The following is a 25,794-nucleotide window of genomic DNA, read 5'->3' as shown; positions in this document are numbered from 1 at the left end:
GACAGATATATAGATAGATAGATAGATAGATAGATAGATAGATAGATAGATAGATAGATAGATAGATAGATAGATAGATAAGAGTGAAATCGAGGAGAAAGAGAGAGAGAGAAGTGTGTGAGACAAAAAGAGAGAGGGAATAGTGGGCTCGTTTAAAGTCCGGTGAAAATTGATACATATGGTGTATTCCAATTCTTTGGCGCCATGTGGTTAGAGCCCCTCTCATAAGTAAGGGTGTTCCAGCCCATCAGCAATCTCGGGTCTCTTGCAATATCTAAACCTCCAATAGCCTCTGCACGAGGTCTGTGCTGCTATAAAGGAAATAGTCAAAGTCAATATCTTAACGCATGCAAACAAAGGCATATGCGCTCGTGCAGTCGATATGTACTGTTTTGCTGTGCATCTGGGCTCTTATGTCTGGGCTCCATTTATTATTCCCCACACTTGCTGTTCTGTATCCATTCTGTGCATCTGAGGGAAGCTTGCAGTGCCGCTGCCATGCAGCACCTTCACACTGAGAGAAAGAAGCTTGCTGTGCTGATGCCAGGCAGGATCTCTTCGCATTGTGGAAGAGTTTTGCAGGGCTGATAACCAGCAGCACATGTTCCATGTGCGAGGGAAGCTTGCAATGTTACTGCCTGTGCCACACCTTTGAGTGTTTGTGTGGGGCACTCACGGCTGCTGCCAGCATGTCTATGAGGCAAGCTTCCACTGCACCTCATTTTCTGCGGAAATGGAGCTGTACTGTCAATCATGCACTGCTCAGAATCCCCATCATTAACAAGAGTGCATGGAGGACTGCACACTCCGAGGAGGGCATTATACAGTGTCACTCAGTCATGAATACTGGCCCTACACCTAAACCCGCTGTTTTCTTCTCCCTTTTCCCCATCGACGATTCACAGTTTACACTGCCAGCAAAGGTAACTATTTGAAAAATAGTAAAAAAGAAAACCAGGAGCAGGCTCTGGGACCCTGCTGTTGTGTGTTTATGCCCTGCGGCTGTGCAACAGCAGAATAATATCCATCTCTCCCTGAGGGAGAGGTGGATATTATTCTGCTGTTGTTCCTGTGTTCCTCTCCCTTATGTTAAGTGCATACATATTTATTTCCACATCGAGGTCAAAAGGCATATATCATAAAGGTACATATATGTGGAGTGAAGTGTAGTAAATATATACCAATATAAACTTACCTAGACAATATTTCGGTGGTCAGTGTTCTGCCTATGATATTTTGTTTGCACAATATTTAAAACTCGATATTCTGGAGGTACACTACACCTGCTGAAGGCAGTATCAGTGCTACAAGTCTCCAGCCCCTGTCCAGGGTACAGCCACTGCAAATCCCTGCATCCTTCCCCATGATAGCATGACATTCTGAAAATGATTACAAAGTCGGTCTATTCTGTGCATCTATTGCTTGGTCAGCTCCCAGTCCTTACTGGACCAGCTGCCTACCTCGTGCATGGAAGGGAGAAGATTAACACTAGTGAATTCTTCCGGCACCTTGCTCTGCCACCCTGCCATACCTTCTGGCTGCCCAATCACTCATGTGACTAAACCATTTTTGTGGCTCCTCACTCTGTACCCTACTCATGAGTACCCTACTCTGAACATTATATGAACTACCTAGGTGTGTCCACAACATTAGGGGGAGGAGCATGTTGCTGCAGACGATTATTTCAAACAGGATTGAGTAAAAGTTGAAACTGACTATGGTGATGGGTACAGAGGAAGGCCAGGAAGCCGAAATGCATTTACCGCCGCCACTGCCAGTAATCCAATAAAGTCTGGTGTTCCCTTGAAACACCCTCTGGCCTCTTATTTCCTCACAGAAATCGTCCTTCATATATTCTGCGCCTGCCAGAGACGCAGTAAAGATGGCCCTACCCAATTCAAATCTGGCGTTTTCGCTGCTGCAGCGTTTGCAAACATTGAGGAATCAATAGAATTGGTGACCCCCTGGACCCTCGGATGTAAGCGGGAAGACGGAGGTATTTTATCTCGATTGGGCGACATGCCTCGCATTTGGCAGCCCCTACCTGCATTGATTCCGGAGGGAAAACGGCTTGGCAGCATGGAGGGGGCCCAGGGGCACGCTAGTGGACATTGGGGAGCTGTGTTGAAGTAGTTTCCACTCACCTGCATGCCTGCACAGACCTACAGTCTTGGAGCTGCTCTCCCACGCCACCGACCCGGCATCTACGACACAGTGCATGCTGGGACAGGTACTTCCCTGAACATTATATGAACTACCTAGGTGTGTCCACAACATTAGGGGGAGGAGCATGTTGCTGCAGGCGATTATTTCAAACAGGATTGAGTAACAGTTGAAACTGACTATGGTGATGGGTACTGAGGAAGGCCAGGAAAAGCCGAAATGCATTTACCGCCGCCACTGCCAGAAATCCAATAAAGCCTGCTGTTCCCTTGAAAACCCCTCTGGCCTCTTATTTCTTCACAGAAATCGTCCTTCATATATATATATATATATATATATATATATATATATATATATATATATATATATATATATACCAAACAATTCCCACCACTTCCGGCGTGCGGCGAGGAAGGAACTCAGATCACCACAACAAATCAGGCAAGATGTAGATTTTATTTGCGTTTCTTCAGCCTGCAACGACGCGTTTCGGGCTTCAAGAGCCCTTGATCACATTCCATATATATATATATATTTTTTTTTTGCCATCTTATATAGCTCAAAGAAGACCCAAGTGGCAGAACTGAAGTAGACAGAACTACAGGTAATAGCATTGCTCTCCTTTAATATTTGAACAGATGCCTATCCTCTACCTACTTCTTGCCTCTGTCATCAGGAAGATTTTGTCAGTCTGGGCACCACAAAATTGAGGGCTGTTGGTTTGGGCTTCTTTGCTTAGCCATCTTAAACTCTTAGCGGGTGCAAATGGAACTGCGGACTACAGAAGGAAGGCACTTCCCAACACCTGTCCCTTAAATGTGGAACAACTTTCCCCACCCATCTGGACTTCACCCTCCATCCAGGTTTCAGAAAAACAAAAAAATGCACCCATTTTAAACTGACATTTTCGGCTGCCTCCTACTCTCACTCTACCACATTCTCACAAGTGCCTAGAAGCAATTAAATCATGCAGTATTTGCTGTACATAACGAAAAATAAATCTCTTAATGGTTCCCTTCACTTCTGAGCTCTGTATTTGCATGACAGCATGTTTTATGCCAAGTTAGCAAGATATGTAAAAAGGTTATAATCACGTCTCAGATGTATGGTGGTAATGGCCTACTCCATGGCCTCCCAGACTCCACACCGGCACCCCTTAAGGGCATCCTACATGCGACAGCTTGTCTCATTCAGGGCCTCAATAAATATCATCATATCACCTCCATCCTGGGGGAGCTTGATTGACTGCCTTTTCCGTCCCACCCCAACTTGAAAACCAGCTGCATCATTTACAAAATCATCACAGCCAAGGGGCTAGCTTAGTTTATCTTGTTGACAAGCTCACCATGTCTGGAGGATCTCGGTACTCCGGCAAGACGTGTCCATCTATGCACCTAGGATCTGGAACAACATTCCCATATCTATCAGGGCTGCCCAAAACTGCTCCAATTTAGGAAATAAATGAACACTCACTTCTTTAAAGGGCACTACGTCAATGCAATATACAATTCAACCCAGGTTCCTCTCCTCTTACTTGTTGATTTTATGCTTGCTTTAAACATGATCAGCATTCCACTGCCTTTTGGCTTGGCTGGTGCTATAGAAATACGATATACATAAATACCCTCTCTTCTTACCCAGACACAACAGGGCACACAGGAACACTCTTTTTTAAAATAAATACACAGGCTATGAACCCCCATCACAAAGTAATTAACAAACAGAAACATTATTTATCAAGCACTTTGAGAAGATAGACTATTTCCCAAGAAACTGCATCTAATGAATGAGTGTAGTAGTGAAAGAAAGAACTTGAGTAAGTTGTTTTAGTTTGGCCGTTTTTTTGTAGTGCTCTTGATGACATTTGGTGCGATAGAAACAAAGCTAACCTCGCATATTATAAAGATATGATACCCACCACTAAGAATTTTGCCTCGCAATACTGCTTGTCTTTTATCTATTCTAATTTACATGGCCAACACAGGTACCACAACACTTAGACTACTTCACTTAGACCCATCAGACTACTTTTGTTCAACATAATGGCTTGCATCTTCAGGTTAGCTCCTATATACCTGAAGCTGTCACAGAATATTTGATGCCTGTTTTGTCCATTCTCACCTGACATGGTGTAGTCTTTTTATCTTAAGCTGAGCTAAGCTTTCTAGTGATGTTCCATGGCTCATGCACTCCACTTTTGTTCCACTGTAGAATGTAGCTGTAATAGAATGTTTGGCCTCAAACTCAAAGTCAGTTGTTTGCTGGACTTTGTAGGATGGGGTCTCTTACTTTGAGGATACAATAAAAACCTACACAATTGTACTTCTGCCTGCCTGCTGTTCATTTAATCGACCTCACTACATTTTGGCGCCGATTGGACTTCACCCACCGCTAGAGACCTCAACTCAACTCTCCATTTTGTTTATGTTTTTTCAAGTTTCTTTGAGTTCTGTGCTTGGATTTTCACTGAACTCTTTACAAACCCTCTTCTACTATTTTTTCCTTTCTCTGAGAGTCAAGGACTGCCTTTTTGTCTTGCTTCTACCAAGGATTTTCTTGCTTCTACCAAGTATTTCATTCTCTACATCTCCGTTGGTACGCGCTTCAACAATCACATTTCCCATCGTGATTGTGACAAACATCGCGTTTGTGGCAAGCAGACTGAAAGCTCTTGGCCAACTACTTAAAGACATCGCACAGGTATTTAAGAAAAAAGTTGTCTCTTATCGACGATCTTGCCAAGCGCTGTGTTGTTGTACAAGCTGTTATCTAGCAACACCAAACACTCCGCAAGCAACATCCTTCTTCTTACAGTTGCCATGCAACGAACTTTCTCCAGCGTCGACGTGTTTTAGACAGACTTCACGCGCTCTGCCTGAGGCGTCATCGGACATTCCTTCAGACGCGCATAGCAACCAACGTGTCTGTCGCAAACCAATTGCCCTCATCACGCTACACGCCAACATCACTGCGCAACGCGTTGACGTCATCGTGCTGGGCGCCATCTTTGTTTACCATAACGCTGATCAGCACAGCTTGTTCCCGTGTTGCTGCTCTCCGCATTTCTTTTTTTAAACGCTACCACGCTGATCAGCACAGCTGTTCTTCAACGCTGCGGACTAATTTTACACTACGCTGATCGGCACAACATTTCTGTTAATGCTGATCAGTCCGGTGATTCTTACACATGCTCCTTCCAGTCAGCTGGTCCTGAAGATCACATCGTGTATTTAACACGCTGACCAGCACAGCTTAAAAAAAAAATGTATTGTCTTTTCTTTCACGCTTATCTGCACAACATTTAGCAGATCACAAACACCGTCTCACCTTGTTTAAATTAATTCTGTGGTACATGGCGCTTATGTCATTTTATACTTTGCTTTGCGTGTGATAACCATATTTTTATCCTACAGTTATTCTACAGTCTCTTTTTCTTTCACTATTTCTAGGGAACAATATACAGAACCTTCCACATTTTTTTGTGTTGTTTAGGAATTGTCATTGACTCTTGACCATGAAAAATGTTACGGCCCCACCATTTTTTCTATCTGAGCCCGGAGATCCGTCCATACCATGGATTAAGTGGAAAACAGTCTTCACCCACTATGTAAGGGTATGTGGCACCTCTTTGAGCGCAGAGAGAAAATCGTCTTGATGCACTGTTTGGGTTCAGAGGGACAGGATAACTTTGAGAACCTTCCTTATTTATCTGATGCTGAGGCGGAGTCACTCAACGAGTACGAAATATGCATTAAGAAAATGGATTTACATTATCTTCCAAAATTGAGCATGGTATTAGAACGCTTCAATTTTTGAAAGAGAATGTAGAGGCAGAATGAAACCGTAGAACAATATGTCACCGCTCTTCCAAACTTGCTTCATCGTGTACTTTTGGAGGGACCCTGGATGAGAGGCTTAGAGATCAGCTCATGCTAGGTTCATCTCTAGAATAAGGGAAAGATAGCTTATGGCAAAAAGACAATCCTTTGCTTCAAGAAGTTATAACTGCCCTTAAATTACATGAACCAACAACCAAAAATGCCAATACTGATACACACTTAGAACACCTTTAGATGGCACATAAGTCACTAATCAAACATGTGGCAAGTTTAATCAATAAACGTTTTATTTTTTCAAAGTTAAATCCTTTTCATCTTTTTATATATACTTTTTTGGGACATCGCCACAGGTAATACAAACAATACAACAACAAAATATAAAAAAATTGATTTATGTACACCCATCACACAACATCTGTCCAAAACATTCAAACACTTTCAATCCAGTCAACCCACAAAACTACACTCCTACTACACAATCACACTCATACTCAAAACAGTCCCTTTACATCCATATATCAAAAATTCATGTACATAGAATGGAGAAAAGGGACAAAATATCACAAACAATGCATTTAGATGAACAACAGGCTTGGATATGTCAACCTCAAAAAATGAGCAGGACAAAATACACAACCAATAATTTTACACTGAACAACCAGCCTTGACAGTCTAGCAGCAATGCATTTATTTGTTAATACAAACGAAAAAAGGTCTATGCGTTTCGAACCCTGTTACTCATAGGGTTCTCCTCAGGACCACCAACAACTGTGTTCTGGATCCGAAAGTGATCAATAAAGTTACAGATCAATAGCACAACAGTAGCAACTAGAGACGGGGCGATGTAAGATCTTGTAGCACAGACTTTTTAATGTCTGATGGGAAGGAGTGGATGTTGATCCGTTGATTCCATCCTGCGGTTCGAGCAGAGTAACACCAGAAGTAAAAACAATCCTTGAAGAGAGCGTCACTAGGTTCTTCAATATGTCCTGCGTTTAAGGTGGCATTTGAAAACAATCCGGGTCCGATCCAAATTTCCGCAATGTCTGAAGGCACCCGGGGATAATCAACCGTGCATTTCTTAAGCCGGCGTCTAATCACGGCCGCTGTGTGCAACCAACGTTTCCTTCGTGCACAGAATTTCTCACTAGTCGGAACCACCGTGTGTCAGGACCGTAGTTGGCTAATTGCTTCGCAATGGTTATATGAACATTCTAATACCTGGGCTGAAACCATTTGTAAGAATAACGTTGGTGAGAAAAAGAATTCAACGGATGTTAAAGAGGTTAAAGCGTCCACCCCAGCTTTGTCACATAAAAGTTCTATTCCTGAATCAGATGCCTATAGTGGCAACAAAAGTTCTAGTTCTAATACTAAACCCTCCACCTTTAAGTGTTTCGCTGTGGCAACACAGGACATTTAGCTAATTCAAAGATTGTCCTGGCTGGATAGCAACCTGTTCTTTCTGTAAGAGAAAGGGACATTTCTCCAGATGTTGCAGATCCAGCAAGGGTCAAAAAAAGGTGAGGGAGGTAGACATATATGATCATAGTGAAGATGAATCTGTCGTGTGTCAAGTTGATAATCGTAAAGTGGATGGACCTGTAGAGAAGTGTCTAAATAATGACTGTCTTGTGGATATGTTATTTAACTCTGGTGCTAAAATCACACTGATACCTAAGACTTTCCTTGAAAAAAACTTACTAAACAGAGTCAAATTACTCAAACCCGACGTAATTCCCAAGGGTTATGGTGGTTAGATAATAAATCTGTTAGGATGTTTCATGGGCACAATTGACTTCAAAGGAAGGATCACGGCAGGTAAGATTTATGTGTCAATGAAAGGGGATTCACTGATAAGTTGGGCACATCAGCGAGATCTTGTGGTCTATCTTGATCCCAATGAGGTTCCCTCTGTGCGCCTGAGGGATCTTCCTAATGTTGCTGTGATTTCAGAACATGGTGAATGGGTTAAAAAATGTCCCAATGTCTTCGACAAGAAACTTGGTTGTCTTAAGAAATATCTGCATCTCATCAAATTGAAAAAGAGTCATTACCCAAGATTGCCAAAGTCAGAAATGTTCCACTATTAGTCAGAGACAAAAGGAAGGTAGAATTGGGTAAATGGATTGCTAATTGTGTTATAGATGAAGTTGAAGCAACAGAATGGGTTTCTCTGGTGGTGATGGCCCGTAAGGCCAACGGAGAGGCAAGATTATGCATCGATATGAGGGAACTCAACAAGGCCGTTGTAGTTGATCATTACCCGCTTCCCAATATTACCGAGATGTTAACTTCCTTGGATGAGGCTACACACTTCTCCACGTTAGACCTATCCTCGGCCTATCATCAGGTCAGGCTCCACCCCTCTTGTCAAGACTTCACCACGTTCATCACTCCCTTCGGCACTTATACGTTTTTAAGGATGCCTTTTGGATTGATTTCAGCTGCCTCTGTGTTCCAAAGGGTGATGGAGAACATTTTGGCTGGTCTTCATGGGGTTAAAGTCTACCAAGATGATGTTCTGGTGCATGGTGTGTGTGACTCGCAGAGAGCATGATGAAAGAGTATGAGAGGTTTTGGGTAGGTTACAAGAGGCGGGTCTCACTCTTAGGTTGCACAAGTGTAGATTTGACGTAGAGATCATAGAATATTTTGGTCATTTAGTTTCTGGGGCTGGCATCAAACCCAAACCGTCTCTGGTGGAGACAATCAATAATCTCAAATACCCTGAGAATAAAGATGAATTGGTTAAGTTTCTTGGCATGGCAAAGTTTTATAATAAATTTGTTCCAGGGTTTGTCCAGAAGACAGAGAAAATGAGAACTTTACTAAAAAAAAGGACAAGAATTTGTCTGGGACAAATATTGTTGTGCAGAATATGATCTAATCAAAGATTGTCTCAATCATGCTCAAAATCTTTCAAGTTTTGATCCAACTAAAGACTCATATATAATGACTGACGCAAGCTGTAAAGGTATTGGCGCAGTCCTCTTGCAGAAGAGAGAAAAGGTTGACAACACCATCTTGTTTATTGCCAGACCTCTGAGAGGGGCTGAGTGTAACTACTCAGTCGTCGAAAAAGAGGCTCTGGCAGTTTATTGGGCTGCTCGCAAACGTAAGAAATATTTATTGGGAAAACAGTTCTCTGTTATTTCAGACCACAAAGCTCTTAAAGAGGTATTTGAAAAGAAAGGAATTGACTGTGTTTCTCACAGAATAAGCAAGTGGGTAGTTGCTCTACAGGACTTTGAGTTTAGTGTTTCTTATTTGCCTGGTTCTAGTAACATCTTGGCGGATTGTTTGTCCAGGCTTTGCGGTGACTCTCTCTCTGGGCATGATGAGGATGATTCTCTCCTTGGTGAGGATTCTTCCAAAGATTTTAAAGTATGTATTGTAATGGAAGGCGTTATTACAGAAGATGAATGGACAACTGAACTGAGTATTGATTCTACTCTGCAGCAAGTGATGGTGTTTGTGCGTGATGGTTGGTGTGAAAAGAAAGAGTGTGATGAATAGATTAAAGGATTTTGGGGCGTTAGAGAACAGTTGTCCTTACTCAACGGGTTATTGGTGAGAGGAAGCAGACTTGTTCCTCCCACAAAATTGAGACCTAAAATAATTGAAAATGCTCACTCTAGTCACATGGGCATTGCCAAAACAAAAGAAAGGTTTAGAGAGGTATATTGGTGACCCGCTATGGATACTCAAATTGAGAGATCTGTGCGGGATTGTGCCCAGTGCTATATGAGCGATAAAGTACTCAAATGTAGAACTCAAACTATGGTTCTCAGGAAACAGTCCACAGGCTCCTGGGTGGACATTTCTTTAGATATCCTGGGACCTGTCAAAGTTAAAAGTCAAGATAAGTATGTGTTGGTGTGCCATTCCAGGTGGCCATTCATAAAAATAGTCAATCGGGTGGACTCCTATTCAGTAATTTCCTTTCTGGATGACTTGTTTGCGAATGAAGGTTTGCCAAGCTCAGTACTGACTGACAATGGTGTACAGTTCACTTCGGGTGCTGTAGTGAGTTTTCTGACTGAAAGAGGCATTGCACATAAACGTGCATCGCTATATCATCCGGAAAGCAATGGGGTTGTCGAGAGGTTTATCAGAGTCCTTAAAGAAGCTATGCAATTGGCTCTTGTGTCCAGCTGCAACTGGGAAGAAGCAGTAAGGAAAAAGGTTTATGAGTATAGGTTCACAGCGCATTCCTCCACTGGTGTAACTCTTTTTACCATGTTTAAAGGATGGTCGGCTTGTACTCATCTCAAACCTTCTTGGATTTCTGCAAAACTGTATGGTGCTGCTGGTTTTGGTGACAACACAGCTGGTTGGAGAGAAAGAGAGTTGGAAAAATGGATACGAGGAAGAGTGTATATGATGCGAGGAAAGCTGTAAAAAAAACCTGTTGTAAATGTTGGAGATTTGGTGAGGATAAAATTACCAGAGAGAAAATTTGGTGTTTCCAAATATAGTCAACCTACAAAAGTTATCAAACTGTTAGGTAATGCGGTTAGGACACAAGATCACAATGTTTGGAATCTCAATAGAATTGCCAAATGTTGTCCAAATTATGCTGAGCCAGACATGTCTCTTCCTTCCACATCTGCACCAGATGTCACTGTGAGGAGATCTGACAGAGAAAGACCTACTCCTTCTCGTTTTAAAGATTTTGTATAACATGCTTAATTTCTCCTGCTTCATCATTTTGTTTTCTTGATAATAAGAGGGAGGTGTTGTAGTGTTCTTATCTTAAACTGAGCTAACCTTTCTGGTGATGTTCCATGGCTCATGCACTCCACTTTTGTTCCACTGTAGAATGTAGCTGTAATAGAATGTTTAGCCTCAAACTCAAAGTCAGTTGTTTACTGGACTTTGTAGGGTGGGGTCTCTTACTTTGAGGATACAATAAAAACCTCCACAATTGTACTTCTGCCTGCCTGCTGTTCATTTCATCGACCTCACTACACATAGCCCTTATCATTATTTAATAAACTATTTCAATTTTTACAGTGCCTTACAGTATTATCACCAATATAATATGGCACCCAAGTTATTTGGTATTTTGATATGCTGTGAAGGACAAAATACATTTGTGGCAATGTCACGTTATAGTGAGGTCATGGTAGAAAACTGTTTATCTAAGTGCAATCTTTCCCTATGTGGTACACTGGGTTACTGGTTGACTGGGGAATGAACCCCGGTCTGCGACAACCACAATCTTTGTCAGAGTAAGGCACAAGCAAACCCCAAATTAACCTGTACTCAACCCACTGGTAGCTTGGCGCAGAACAGTCAGGCTTAACTTGGAGGCAATGTGTAAAGTGTTTGTGCAACACTTCAAACAGTAAAACTGTGAAAACACCACACAAAAAGATCCCACAAGAGTTTGGAAAAATAGATAAATTAATTGAAAAAAAATAAGCTGTAAAATAGCCCCTAAGATCACAAAGCGCCAATAGCGGCTATCTGGTCACACTGGACAAGGGCAAATTCAAAAGTTCAGGTCGATCATGATGGAACTCAGGTCGGATAAAGTCCCAGATTAGTCCTACTGAAGCATTACTTTTCCAAGTTTTGTGCTAAATGTCCCGTTCACGGTCGAGAGGCCCACTGGGTGTAAGGAGAGCTGTGCAGGAGGCCGCCAACGCTACGCGAAGACCAGGCCAGGTGTCACGGACAGGCGGGCTGGAGCTCCACATTGACAGTCCCTTGCAAGCAGTCAATGCTGTAGTGTGAAGAGATGAGCTGGGGGCACTTCACTCTGATTTTCGGTGCAAACAGCACGGTCTTGGTGCGAACTAGCCTGTATGCGGTTACGAAGAGCCCAAAAGCCTGATTTAAGCTTGCTGAGCTACGAACCACTGACAAAATATCGACCTGCAAAATATCAACCTACAGAAATTGACGCTGAAATATCGAAGGCAAGAATATCGACATCCTATCTACAATATCGTAATTAAAAATATAGTTTTTTTCTGTTAAACATTTTTCGTAAAATAAAGTAAATAATACTTATAAATAAAATAAACATAGATAAAATATTTAATAATGTTTAAAATTAATAAAGAATACAGATATAAAAATAAAACATGAATTAAACATATACATAAAATATATAATATATACTTACTTAATAATAAGTTGTAATAATTATTTTAATAACTTATAAATTATTCAAAAATATTATAATTTAAAATACATCTACACACATAAAACAATAACATAAATAAAAAGTAAATAATAATGTTTAATACATTTAAAAATTAAATATACTTTCAATATTTTTAACATTAATTATATACTACATTATCTAAAATAATACAAAAAAATTGAAAATAGCTAAAGAAATAAAACTACTATTCAAAGTCCCAAAAAAACAACCGTAATAAAAATGTTGGATAGCGTAGGGCTTAAAATTACTATTCCCACTCCAAAAAATGTAACGGTAGGGAAAGCGTTGGATAGCGTAGGGGTAAAAATTACTATTCCAACTCCAGAGAGTGAAACAGTAGGGAAAGGGTTGGATAACGTAGGGGTAAAAATTAGTATTAAAACTCCAAAGAGTGCAACAGTAGAAAAAGCGTTGGATAGCGTAGGGGTAAAAATTGCTATTCCAACTCCAGAGAGAGCAACAGTAGGGAAAGCGTTGGATAGCGTAGGGGTAAAAATTACTATTCCAACTCCGAAGAGTGCAACAGTAGGGAAAGCGTTGGATAGCGTAGGGGTAAACATGACTATTCCCACTATAGAATGTGCAACAGTAGGGAAAGCGTTGGATAGAGTAGGGGTAAAAATTAGTATTCCCACTCCAGAGAGTGCAACAGTAGGGAAAGCGTTGAATAGCGTAGGGGTAAAAATTACTATTCCAACTCCAGAGTGTGCAACAGTAGGGAAAGCGTTGGATAGCGTAGGGGTAAAAATTACTGTTCCAACTCCAGAGAGTGCAACAGTAGAGAAAGTGTTGGATAGTGTAATAGTTAAATATAACATACTTATAAAAAAATGTTTTATTCAAAATAATTAATAATTAAATTTTTTAATGACTCTACATCATTTACAAATACCTATTAATATTTATTAAAAACATAATTACAATTGAATAATTAATTAACAATAAATAACAATAAATATTAATTAATACATATTAATTACCAAATAATAAATATAATATAATGGCCCAACAACAGCCTGCTGGCTATGAGTTTATTCTGTATCCTGCAATGGCCATCTGGCTAGAGTTCTAATTGTGGGGTTAATCTGTACCCGTATATGTAAACATGATGTATGCCTCCACTATAAATTTTTTATTCCACCTTTATCCCTTGTCCAGCTTTATTCCAATGTACTACACGGCGATCTCCTTGCCATGTAACAGGCGCCCATTCTCCCTTGGAGCTCTTTCCTCTTAATTCTGTATTCCTTTTCTCACTTCCTTGCTTCACTCGGCGGGCCAGCCTTCCTGCTAATTTGGCTCATGACGACCTTGTCATGCATACCCTCTGCTTCCAACATTGCAGCTACCTTGGTCTACATGCATCCCTCTGCGTGCAGTCTAGTCCCAGTAGTGGTCTCGCTCTCCCTGCCCATGCGGAGAGATCCCTGCGCTGTGTTTAAATTCACCACTGCTACTTAGAAGCACTTGTGGACTGACTCCCCAGTTGACACCGGCTATTTCCGGTGCATCTTTCTTCCAAAGTAGTCACGCCTTATAGTAAGTAAAAGCCAGGATGTCTCCCAGCATGCTCCCTCCCAGCAACCAAGCCCTTCTGATCTTACTTCTCCTTAATTCCAGAATTGATTTCACCCACACCCATGCTTGACGTGGTGCCACCTCCCGCCCGAATAACCCTGGGTCCGTCCTTCATCCCCCCTAGCGGCCCCCAGCGGTGCTTTAAGTAAGTTTTACCTTTCTTGCACTCCTTTGCGCTCACCCTTCAAGTGACCATTGGCCGGCCCTTTAACTTAACGTCTTGATTTGCAGAAGTCATCAGCACGCGGCCCCAATTGCGTACACCGCTCATGCTTCCTCCTTGACCCTGTGTCTCTATGCTGACCAATCTCCCTTAAGTACGTTCACTGCTCTAGATGTGCTTTCATGCCTTGGCAACTTACTTTGTTACGCCACTGATCATTCACTGTAATTGTCCTTGCCTCCTCGTTCACAGGCCTCAGGGGCGGCTCTAGGCTCATGGTGGCCCTGGGCAGGGAGAGTAGGTAGGGGGCCCCGTAAGAGGGTGTCCGGGCGGGGAGGAGCGCAGAGGCCAGTGAAGAGGAGGAGGGTCAGGGTGTTTGGAAGTGGAACAGAGCCGGAGGCCCCCAAATCCCTGCCAGGGGCCGCCACGCAAATATGTATCCATCCTCAGCGGATTATTAAATAAAGGATATATATTGGCGTGGTGGCCCCTGGGGTTTGGTGGCCCTGTGCAGGTGCACAGCTTGCACATGCCTAAGGCCGCCCCTGCAGGCCTGCCTCGTTCACAGGTGGAACACTGACCTCGCCTCAGGTTCCTGTTCTTAGAAAGACGCCCTGCACAGACCAGGGAGTCAGTGGGGTTTCTCCAGCCCAGCTGCCCGATGCAGCTCGGCTGGAGAAAACCTAAGTGCGCATGTGTGTTTTGGTTGGCCTGAGACGGCCGGACAAAACACAAATGCAAACTTAGGCAACGGAGTGCACGTAGCACTGCTCTTCCCGCTCCCATGCCTAGACCCCGCCCCTCCCAACACCGCTGGCTAAGAGCCGGCAAATGCAAAATAAGACAATGAAAGAACATCGTTTTATTTTACATTTGCTGGCTCTGAGCCTGGCAGTGAGGCGATGCTCCTCTGCCATTGCAGAGGAGCCGCCACTGGTAACAAGTCATATAAAGGTAATTCAGAGGGTTAGGTTAGTGCAACAACACGTGGTAACCTTCATTGACTCAGGTGTTAGTATGCTCTCTAATTGGTTGTGCTTCTGTCCAAACAAAGCACTAAACAAAGCGCTACCTCCAGACCGATCTACCGCCAACTCACACCAGTAGCCAGACCAAAGCTGGGTTCTGGATCTCAGTGAAGCGAAGGGAAGAGTGGAAAGAACCTGAGGAAAAGAACCACCTGGTACAACAGAAGATGTTGAAAATGTTTACATGGTGAGCTGGCCCATACATTTAATAAAGTCTTACCCTGTGGGTGCACCACAGAAAAAATATGTTGGCGTGTGTATCTATGTGTGTTTGCCAAGACCTCAGTGCGGCTATACAGTTTATTTTAGGTAAGGTTACACAATGACTGCATGTCCCACGAGAACCATGGTGTAATCTCAGGCTTTCATTGAACTAATTCAGCACACACTGCGAGCTCTAGTCCTTGTTCACCTCAATTCTTCATTTGGACTAAAGTTATAAATTACAGCAGTTTGTAGAAAGACAATCTTGACTACAATGAGGTGCTTGCAATGACATGAAATCTTCTGGTATGCGGGGCTCTAGATGAACGATCACATGGCACAAAATAGTGGAAATGCCAAACAAAAGAAACAAAACTTAGTTTTTCCTTAGTACATTACCACTTGGACTACTGAGCAACAAATAGCTAAATCAGATCTGGCATTCCTACAAAAAGTGTTTGCACCTCTCCTGAACAAGAGTCCCCTTGGAATACATTGGCTTTATTCAGCAGTGGATAAACTCAGACGTGGAATTCAGTAGCATTTTCTGCATTTTTGGGATAACAGGCCAATGGCACTTTCGTTGCAAGGCCCTGCCGTCAAAAAATGCAGACGGGGGGAGATTGTGATCCTTATGCAACCCAGGCACCCAATCAATACTCTTTAGCATCTAACTATTGATTCCTGACCATCACCAGAGCAGTCTCATCAAGCAAACGCTAGCAGAGGCAGCCTCAGGGAAGGAGCGATAAAAATGGGAAGGCAGCGGATGGACATCTACAGATGATATCTCGATGGAGAGCCTCCTAAGCCATCGCTCAGCGGCAGCCATCTTTGTCCTGTTGTCAAGGAGCCATCTGGAAGAAAATCGACATTGGTCTAAATGGCTGTTTATCCGGACAGGCAGAGCATGGTTTTCTCCAAACCTGACCAAGAAAGCAAATCTCAGCATCGAAAGGTCGAAGCAATCAGTTGCGCCCTCCCCGTCCTATCTCATATTGAATTAGAGAGAAATTCAATGAATAGTAGAGTAAGTTCCATAGCAGGGCTAGGTTCACACTGCTGTGTTTACTGCAACAAATTTCAGTCCTGGATAGAAGGGGCAAAGGACTGATGCAAGAAAGGATTGTTTTGACGAATGAACACGTGTAATCAATTACGACTTGACTTCTTGATAAGTTACGTATGTGACATAACAAGATGTAAAATGGATTACACTGACTATTGTGAGTTCTGCCACAGGCCCAGAGGAAGACAAGACATGATGTCTGGTGTCATCATTCAGAAAATTGAAGACTTCCCCAGGTAGAGCACAGGCATAAAAACTCTTCACCCAGGAGAAATGAAGACCACAAATGAATCAAACAAGATACAGATATTACCATTGAGGGAATAGACAACTCTTGTCTCACACAAAATGGAAGAGGAAAGACGACTCTGCTATTGTACAAAACCATTTAAACAGTTTCTCTGAGGCAGACACAAAAGAAAGGGGTTTACAAAGTGAACCAGTATGTGAGGGGAAAACAGACCTCAGTTGAGAAAATGTTTTAGGATTACAGCAAATGTCGAAATAAAAGACTTCCCCTTGACAGATGCAAGAGATTCACACTAAGCCAAATTGTCATACAATAACTGTCTATCAAGATATTGGTGGCCTTCAAAACAGTGGCTTACCCACCCTATATAATCTTCTTACATCTCTTAGCATCGTTGGCACTGCCCTCAATTGGATCTCCTCCTACCACTCCAGTCTTTCATTCTCTGCCTACTAACCTCGCAGTTCCCTGCCCCATTTAGATCTGAGGTGCCTCTGGGTTTCCACTGAAGGAGTTTCAGATAACCCTTGACCTGGCACTTCATTTGCTGCAGGACCAGTGAGGCCAGTGGCAATGGCTCTGGTGCTGTAGCATGGCATACTTGGTGGTCCTAGACAGGCAAAAGAAACAAAGACTTAGGATGCGCCAGAAAGAAACCCCCTGTGAATCAGAGCCTTTATTTTTTTTGCTTTTCTAGAAGAAATTCCCTGTTTCAGGAGTCTATTTTTTAAATACCGAGCGTGCCAAAAACACAGGGGCATATTATCAAGGGTGGCAATAGAATTATCACTGCTTAGCGGCCGAAAACGGCCGCTAAAGCGGTGAAAATTCCCTATCGCCCTATTAGCAAGCTGTAGCTAACAGCAGTTAGCGACAGCTTTTAGGTGATAGCGAGCGGTTTGGGCCCCCCTTTGCATGTTGCCATGCGCCATGAAACCAATTGGTGTCCATGCGCGGTAACAAGTTCTTTTAACATAACATAACATAACATGTTAGCGATATTTATCGCTAATGACATGCAAAGTGGGCGTACCCAAATTGTTAGCGACTGAAAACAGTCGCTAACATCGCTATCGCCTATTAGCAAGGCAGGCGTAGCTATGGAAATATTCGCGCTAAGCGCGAATATCTCCAAATACTAACACATGCCCAGACCAGTTCTTAGCCATGTTATCCAATGGGAGGCGGATAACATGGCTAAGAGTATTTCGTCGCTAATGCGTGAATATCGCTGTATTCTCAGCGATATTCACGCATTTCGCCACTATCGCCGGAAAATGTATCGCTTTGGAGATAAACGTTGCTAATAGCACGTTATCTCAGCGATAAATTCCGGAGATGCTCAGCGATTAAAAAATCGTCGCTAAGCCTATTTAGCGATAAATATCGCTACTTGTTGGTAATTTGCCCCACAGTTCTTATGCTCTGCTTTCTGCTGTATCATAAGGTACTACAGAGACCTTCAAGCAAACATATCTTCTGACAAAAATATCATGGCTTATCGATCGTTCATGAAATGATTGCGCCTTTGGGGACAGATTTTCTATTATTGACTCCAGTGGGGGAATATTTTGTAAACCTTATTTAGGATACGATATTGTGGTATCATACCTCTACAAAAACCACTTCTAAACAGTGAACAAACTTTAAAAACCTTATGCAGCCAAACATGAATAAACAACAGACAGTCTATTAACAGAGTCGCCAGATGTGCACTAAAGGTTCACCACACTGAAAAAAAGTGCCGAAATCCCATGATAATGGCAATAAAATAAAATAACATATGTAAATTGGGTAGAAATTAGCATTGGGAAGTTTTGTGAATACAAGAAATTAAAGATTGTGGGTTTTACCTTTCTTTTCTTCCTTTTCGGAGAAGACCCATCTAACCCTAATCTTAATACTGCAGAAAATCTTCTGTGCTGGTGGATTATCCATAGCACCAAGGGCCTGATTTACGGCCCGTTTTTGCCTGCGCAAAGGGTTTGCGAACCCGTTTGCGTATCATGGGCCATGTACAAAGCCTATTTAGCGAGTTGCAATTTATTTGCGACTCGCTAAATAGGTTTTGCGACTCGCTATTGGGATGGGGCGTTTCCTTCCAAATAGCCAGCCTCAAAACCATGTACTAATGTCTTGCAACCACAATTGCGGTTGCAAAACACTCGCAATTACCACCTACTTCAAGTAAGTGGTAATGCATTTGCAAATGGGAAGGTGTCTCCAGGGGACCGCTTCGCCTTTGCAAATGCATGCGAAAATATATTTTACGGGCAGGCAGTCGTCCCAAGGACCACTGCCTGCCCGTGAAAAATTAAACAAAAACGTTTCATAAAAAAAAAAAAAAATGCAGTCCCAGACATGGTGGTCTGCTGAGCCCAGGAGGCCTCCATCCCTGGGAGGGCTTGTCATTCCCAATGGGTTCGCAAATGGCGAAAGGCTCATGAACATTAAAGAGCCTAGCAATTTGCGACCCCATTGGGAATCGCAAACAGTGTTAAACACACTGTTGTACATTTTATTTTGCGCCTGGCAATTTGCGACTCGCACTTAGTCGCAAATTGCGAGGCGCAAAATAAAATGGTCGTACATCTGGCCCCAAGTTCCATCTGCAAGCATAACTATCCATAGAAATGGACGAGTTTATGAATCAGCATCTGGGAGTTGTGTAACTTAGGTGTGCAAAAAGTTTAAGAATCAGAATTCTTGTTGGTGGGCAGGGACCCAAGAATGCATGCTGGAAGCTGGTTGGTTATTTTATTATGTGGAGCCTAGCGGCAGCGCGTATACGCTGCTCGCTCTGAGAGGAATGCTGTAATAGGGTATGCTGTGGAAGCCTCCTCCACTCTCCACCCATATTTGTCATTGGCTTTGTGTCATTGTCCTTCCAAAATGCTGGCTTTTGATTAATTATGAGGCTTGTTAGTCCTGCCTTGTCTCCATTTGTTAACACCCATAAGGACTGGACCGTTTACTTGGCTTGTTACATGGCAGGCTTCATCTGGTGAGTGAGCACTATCTTGGTAATGGACACTGATGGGGACAATGGCGGCTGCAGCGCTATGCACTCTAAATTGTATGCTTTTTACTTTAATGAGCGTGGCACCCGCTTTAGGGACACCGCACTCAATTTATTTATTTATTTATATTTTAACATTCATGTTGAGCCCGACTTCTTCTTCTGGGACACTGCGCTCTGTTTAACTTTCATAATGAGCGTGGCGCTCGCTTCAGGGACACGGCGCTCTGTTTGTTTTTTATTTATTTTTTATTTAAAAACGAAACGGGGCACCTCTTCAAGGACATCGCGCTTGGTTTTTTAATGCTTTTATTAACTTTAACAGTGAGCGCGGCACCCACTTCAAGGACACCATGATCAGTGTTAAAGTAAAACAAAAAATAAGATACCACGCGCTGTGTCCTTGAAGCGGCGCGGCACGGCGCTTAATTTTAAACGTAACCATTTGCAATGCAAATGTCTTGCCTTTACATGAGTTTAAGCTATTGACATTGTAAATGACAATGCCCTTTATTTATGTTTTAAAAAACAAAAATAATAGGCATTGTAATTCACAATGCCAATAGCTTAAACTCACGTAAATGTGAGACCTATCGCATTGCAAATTCTTTTTTTATAAGTGTACAAGACTATTCCCGGAATAGGGAATAACCTACCAGACTTGGATCTACTGGCTCCTTCGCCACAGGTTTTCCCAGATTCTTTAACACAAATATTTACCATATGCTTGAGAAGGTGGTAAAAATCTGATGGAGGGCTGCAGCATCTGATGAGAGGAGGACACAGGAAGGAATTTGGGAACTGAGGAAGCCTGATCATCTCTAGGGAGGGATAGTACTGTCTGCTCCCCGGGTGGTGATGGAAGGGTTGGCGGGGGCTGGACTGTCCCTCGGCCCACAGCCTTTGTCGCTCTAAAACCGGCTTCTCCAACATGAAGATCATGAGATACTTGCAGCTCTCCAGCTACCGGTATGTATATCTCCTCTGTGCAGAGCAGCATACTAAATTAGAAGGTTTTCCTCGGGTGAATTAATATATGTATCATAAGATTGAAAAGCGTTTGTTCCACAAGAAAATGTTTGCATATTCAGCACTCATATGCTGATGTGTGGGCAAATGGCTAGAGTGATCGACCTCAAAGACGGGGACCGGGTTCGAGTCTCGGCAGGTACACTCAACATCCTGTGATCTTGGGCAAATCACTAAATCTCCCTGTGCATAACAAAATGAATGTGTCCATCTGTAACGCAACTTGTGCTCATGTAAAGCGCTGTCATACCTTCAGGTCGAGTACGCGCTATGTAAAACTCAAAAATAAAATGCTGATATTTGAGTGACAAATAATTCAGCATTGCAGAGACCTATTACTAATATTAATACCTTGGTGCCAGGGGCATTGCAGCTATAATGGTTATACATTATCCATTTAGAGGCATTCCACACTGAAAGCTTGTTTTATACATTACTACTGGCATCTGTACGTGATGCCCTGAGGTGACCACTACAGGTAATATTGCATATAAAGTCTGCTAATGCAGTCTTCTCAGATGTGTTCACTATTAATATGAGTATCTTGGGATGATTTAATTGAACATAAGTAGCTCTTTTTACAGAAAAGGTTGGAGACTCCTGCAAGCCTATGGTTTCATCGGCCCTATAATGTCAAGTCCCGATACACCAGACAACTTGTAGTTGCCAAGAGCGGTATCCTCACGGGATAGCTCCTGGCAAACTGTAATGAGGGCCTCTGCGTATTAATACTGCTAATACATACATGGCTTACACAGTAGGCAATAGTATCAGGCCTACGGACAGCATTGCTTCTGAGCTGACTCTTTAAACTAATCCGCCACTACCTTTGGTACCTGGTCATTATTAGAGCAGAAAATTGAGATGGTCATCTGGCTCACACCCAGCTCATCAATTGATTTCTAATCTCAAGCCCATGGGAATAGATTGTTGGCCCTGGGTCTAAGGGCGAGAAGATGCTGGGGGTGAGCCTGTCCCTCACAAGGATAAACTGCGCCAGCAATGTGCAGAATTCGATATTTGATTCCTCTGGGAGGGTTTATTTCATTTCCTCTTGAGCTCATTGCAGCGCCAGCATTTAATAAGAAACTCCCTAAGCGACTAGTGCGCGGCAAAGGTCGCGTACGGGAGTGAGAAGAGCAGGGTGGAGGGGAAGAGGGCGGCCATTTGCTGTAATAGGACAGTAAAACAATGGTCATTCATTTCTGCTGCTGCAGCTGAATGCTTGGATCACTGGTTCAGAATACGGCTGACTGCTTTTAAAGGGCTGAACTGAATCCATCAAATAATGGTTCTGAAGGTGCACTCACCTCTCCCAATGTATTCATAGATCTTCCCAACCCGCCTTCGGGCAGTTGAGGGAGGGGCCTTTAGGGCTGATTTAGAGTTTGACGGACAGGCTATGCCAAGAGATTTTCAGACAGGGTACTCCTTTGCAAATACAACTGAGTACCCGGCTGTCCACCAAATCGATTGAATCTAATTAGGGTCAAAAATACTGCTAGCTTTCTGCAGACGGATCCCCCTTGGGTCCATCCACGGAAAGCGTCCTCTGACAACCTGATGGAGTTTGGGCTGTGAGAGGAAGGGTATTACACCGTTCAAACAATTTAGGGTGGAGTGGCCTTTTTTATGCCCGTCACCATCAGGAGGGACAGAGAAGAACAAATAATGATGCCCCCCCCCCCCACCAGGGAAAAAACTCCACGGTTTTATGTTGAGGGGTCAGCGTCATTCGTTATTTGTTTTTTGTTTTTAAACTCTCACTTTGTTTTTTGCGTGTTTTTGTATAAACAAAAGCTCTGTTAAAATTTGGTGGACGGTCTTCAAAACTAATTGTGGCTCTCCACAAAACGTTTCGAAGATTAACAGGATCTGCCATGACGGCGGTTCTTGTCAAGGTGCAGTGATCACTTCTGCGACAGCGGTAATCTCTAAATTTGTTGGCTGCAGGTTTTTAACATAATGTCTTCCATCACCCTGAGTACCGTCTACCAAACTCTAGAGCATGCTCTTTCTCTTCAGCCTACCACTGGTGAGACCTCACCTTGTGTCTATCACTCTGGCGCATCACCGCGCTCATGGATCTCAACAGAAGGTTTCCTGGGGCAGGAGCTGCTACACCTGATCTGCCCTGTGAGTCCCTTGGTACTGACCTTGTAACTCTTGGCTGGAACGGCAGTGTCAGGGACAGACCACAGACACAACTCTAAAAGAAATGCTTGGCATTCTGTAGTTATCAACTCAACCCTATGCACACTGACAGTGAGCATCACAGGGTATGAAACATTTTAAATGTAGAAAAGTATATTACAACAAGCATGGATCTGCATCACAACAAGGATGCAGAACAGGATGTATGGAGAAGTGCAAGCCTCCATCATACAACATAGGTTGTACAGAGCAGTGTAAGCCTCCATCATACAGCACAGAATGTATGGAGCAGTGCAAGCCTCCATCATACAGCACAGGTTGTACAGAGCAGTGCAAGCCTCCATCATACAGCACAGGATGTATGGAGCAGCAGTGCAAGCCTCCATCATACAGCACAGGATGTACAGAGCAGTGTAAGCCTTCATCATACAGCACAGGACGTACGGAGCAGTGCAAGCCTCCATCATACAGCACAGGACGTACGGAGCAGTGCAAACCTCCATCATACAGCACAGGATGTATGGAGCAGCAGTGCAAGCCTCCATCATACAGCACAGGATGTATAGAGCAGTGTAAGCCTTCATCATACAGCACAGGATGTATGGAGCAGCAGTGCAAGCCTCCATCATACAGCACAGGATGTACAGAGCAGTGTAAGCCTCCATCATACAGCACAGGATGTATGGAGCAGCAGTGCAAGCCTCCATCATACAGCACAGGATGTACAGAGCAGTGTAAGCCTTCATCATACAGCACAGGACGTACGGAGCAGTGCAAACCTCCATCATACAGCACAGGACGTACGGAGCAGTGCAAGCCTCCATTATACAGCACAGGACGTACGGAGCAGTGCAAGCCTCCATTATACAGCACAGGATGTACGGAGCAGTGCAAGCCTCCATCATACAGCACAGGATGTACGGAGCAGTGCAAGCCTTGCTCACAAAAAGAAAGCTAATCCTCCATTACAGTGCTGCATGATAAACAAGGAGAAGTGTGGCTCAAGTGGTTGGAGTGGCAGACCCTGATGCAGAGGTCTGGCTCGGACCAGGGTTCAATTCCCTGCCTCGGCGCGTCTTGGGCTCAAATTTCCCCAGACCTGACAATTCTCGCCCCGGTGCCTATTCCAATCATGGAGTCCCACTCTGTAACTCTGGGCAATAGCTTGCTTAATCTCCACAACGGCCCCTCGCAGCGGGATGCCTGGCTTTCACCTTGGGGATGCCCAGTAATGGGTTATCTCGCAGGGGAATACCAGGACGGGTTCCCTAAGCAAGCGCTGGGACGCTTTCGGGCATCCATGCGCTCTACAAATCAAATTTCATTTCATTTCTCCTTGTCAACAAAATAGCGTCAGGGATTGGAAAAAGCAGTGCAAGCCAAATAAATGCAACACTGGAAGCAAGGAATAGTGGAACCGTCCATCACAAACAGATGCAGCCTGGAATGCAGGAGCAGTGCAAACCTCCCTCAGAACACGCATAAGCAACAGCTGTAACCGCATCTCTCGTAAAATCAGAGGTAGCCTTTGAAGTATCAGTGCAAGCCGCTACATGACGAAAATAGCATGTTATCAAAGAAGGAGGGAGAAAGAGGCTAGGGCTAGGTTCGGCCTCTTGAATTGTAAAGTACAACACTATAACCCATATATAATGGATTGTGAGAACCTAGCCTGCGGAAAAGTAGTAGGTTATCCTCAAATTTGGGTACGCTTTGTTGGAAAAGAAAATTCTTTTCTTGAGTCCCTTCACTCACCAAAGGGTGCCTTTAGTTGACATGCTTCATCATTGGGGCCATCCCAAGCATCTACTGCTTGGGGCGTGCTGCGACTTGCGAAGGATACATAGGAGCACTATTTTTGTGAGACTATGTGTGTGGTGGAGTGGTGATTTGTGTACATTAAAAGTACCTAGCTAGTAAGCCAAACTATTTATTCCTGCCTCTAGTTGGTATACTAAAAAAGGGGGTTAAATATAGTAAATATAACAATTATGTGGTCATAGTCCCTAATATCCTGTTGACATGTTTCAAGGTGTCCCCTACACCATTTCCTCAGGACAACATGAGGGCCAGCCCCATGTATGCCACTCCTGTAATTAAACCTAGATTAAGGTAGAGAATAAATAAAGTAGACACACCTAATGTATGTATCTATCAGGTATACATATGGTTAATGTTGTATCCGTAGTATTTTTTTATTAGCAGTAATATGCCCCATGGTCCGTCTGGGTGGAGGGGCCTGTAGACTTTAGCTCGGCAGCCCTCCGTCCATTCAACCTGTTAACCCCAGGCGCGACCGCATGGGCAACAGCTGTACCCACCTCTTATTCACAGTGTATAGGGCTGCTCAAGGGACAGTCAGCTCAGCAGTGGTGGCTGCCACAATACTAATGTGGGGGGGTCGAGACAGGGGATTAGGGAGATAATATATATTTTTTTAACGTACCTGACAACGCAGCCGCCTCGGCCCTCTTCTCTGACTCTCCTCCCAGCATGCACTGGGGCACAGGGTCCCGACGCAATTCTGGCGCTGCTCTCATGCTATACCTAGCATGAGAGCAGTGCCAGGACTGGTCTGAGTGGCGTGGTTTGCCGCTCAGACAGTGCCTAGGAGCCTGTGATATTTCTCTAACCCGGCTGTGCTCATGTATGACCGCCGGCCTCAGACGGCTGGCCAAACAGACATGCACACTTACAGTGCGCCTACCACTCCTCCCTGCTATGACTGGCCCACACCTCCCTACACTGTAGTAAAACACGAGCAGAACTCAGCCCAAATGTGGCTTGATCTTCCCCTAATGCAATGATTTAACTGGGCAGGTACTTTCAATAGCAGAGTGCCTGCGCTTTTAATATTTGAATGGGAGAGTACCTGCATTTCTCAGTCAAGGTATAATATTTTGAATGAGATAGTATTGGCGGGTCTCAGCAGCAAACAGATTGGGTTCAAGTACCTCAACCTGAACAGCCCAGACCTGAGATCTGATCAGGAGTGTTAGTCCTATTGACCTTCAGGAAGACAGTTAAGACTTATCTCTTTCCCCCCCAAAAATAATATCTCTTGGGTATATGTCTTACTGGGCCTCTGTAGATGCTTTTCCCTTTTGCTGCTGTAAG

This window comes from Lissotriton vulgaris, chromosome 5 (genome assembly GCF_964263255.1).
Source record: "Lissotriton vulgaris chromosome 5, aLisVul1.2, whole genome shotgun sequence".
Lineage (NCBI taxonomy): Eukaryota > Metazoa > Chordata > Amphibia > Caudata > Salamandridae > Lissotriton > Lissotriton vulgaris.
Note: the sequence above shows the minus strand (reverse complement) of the source record.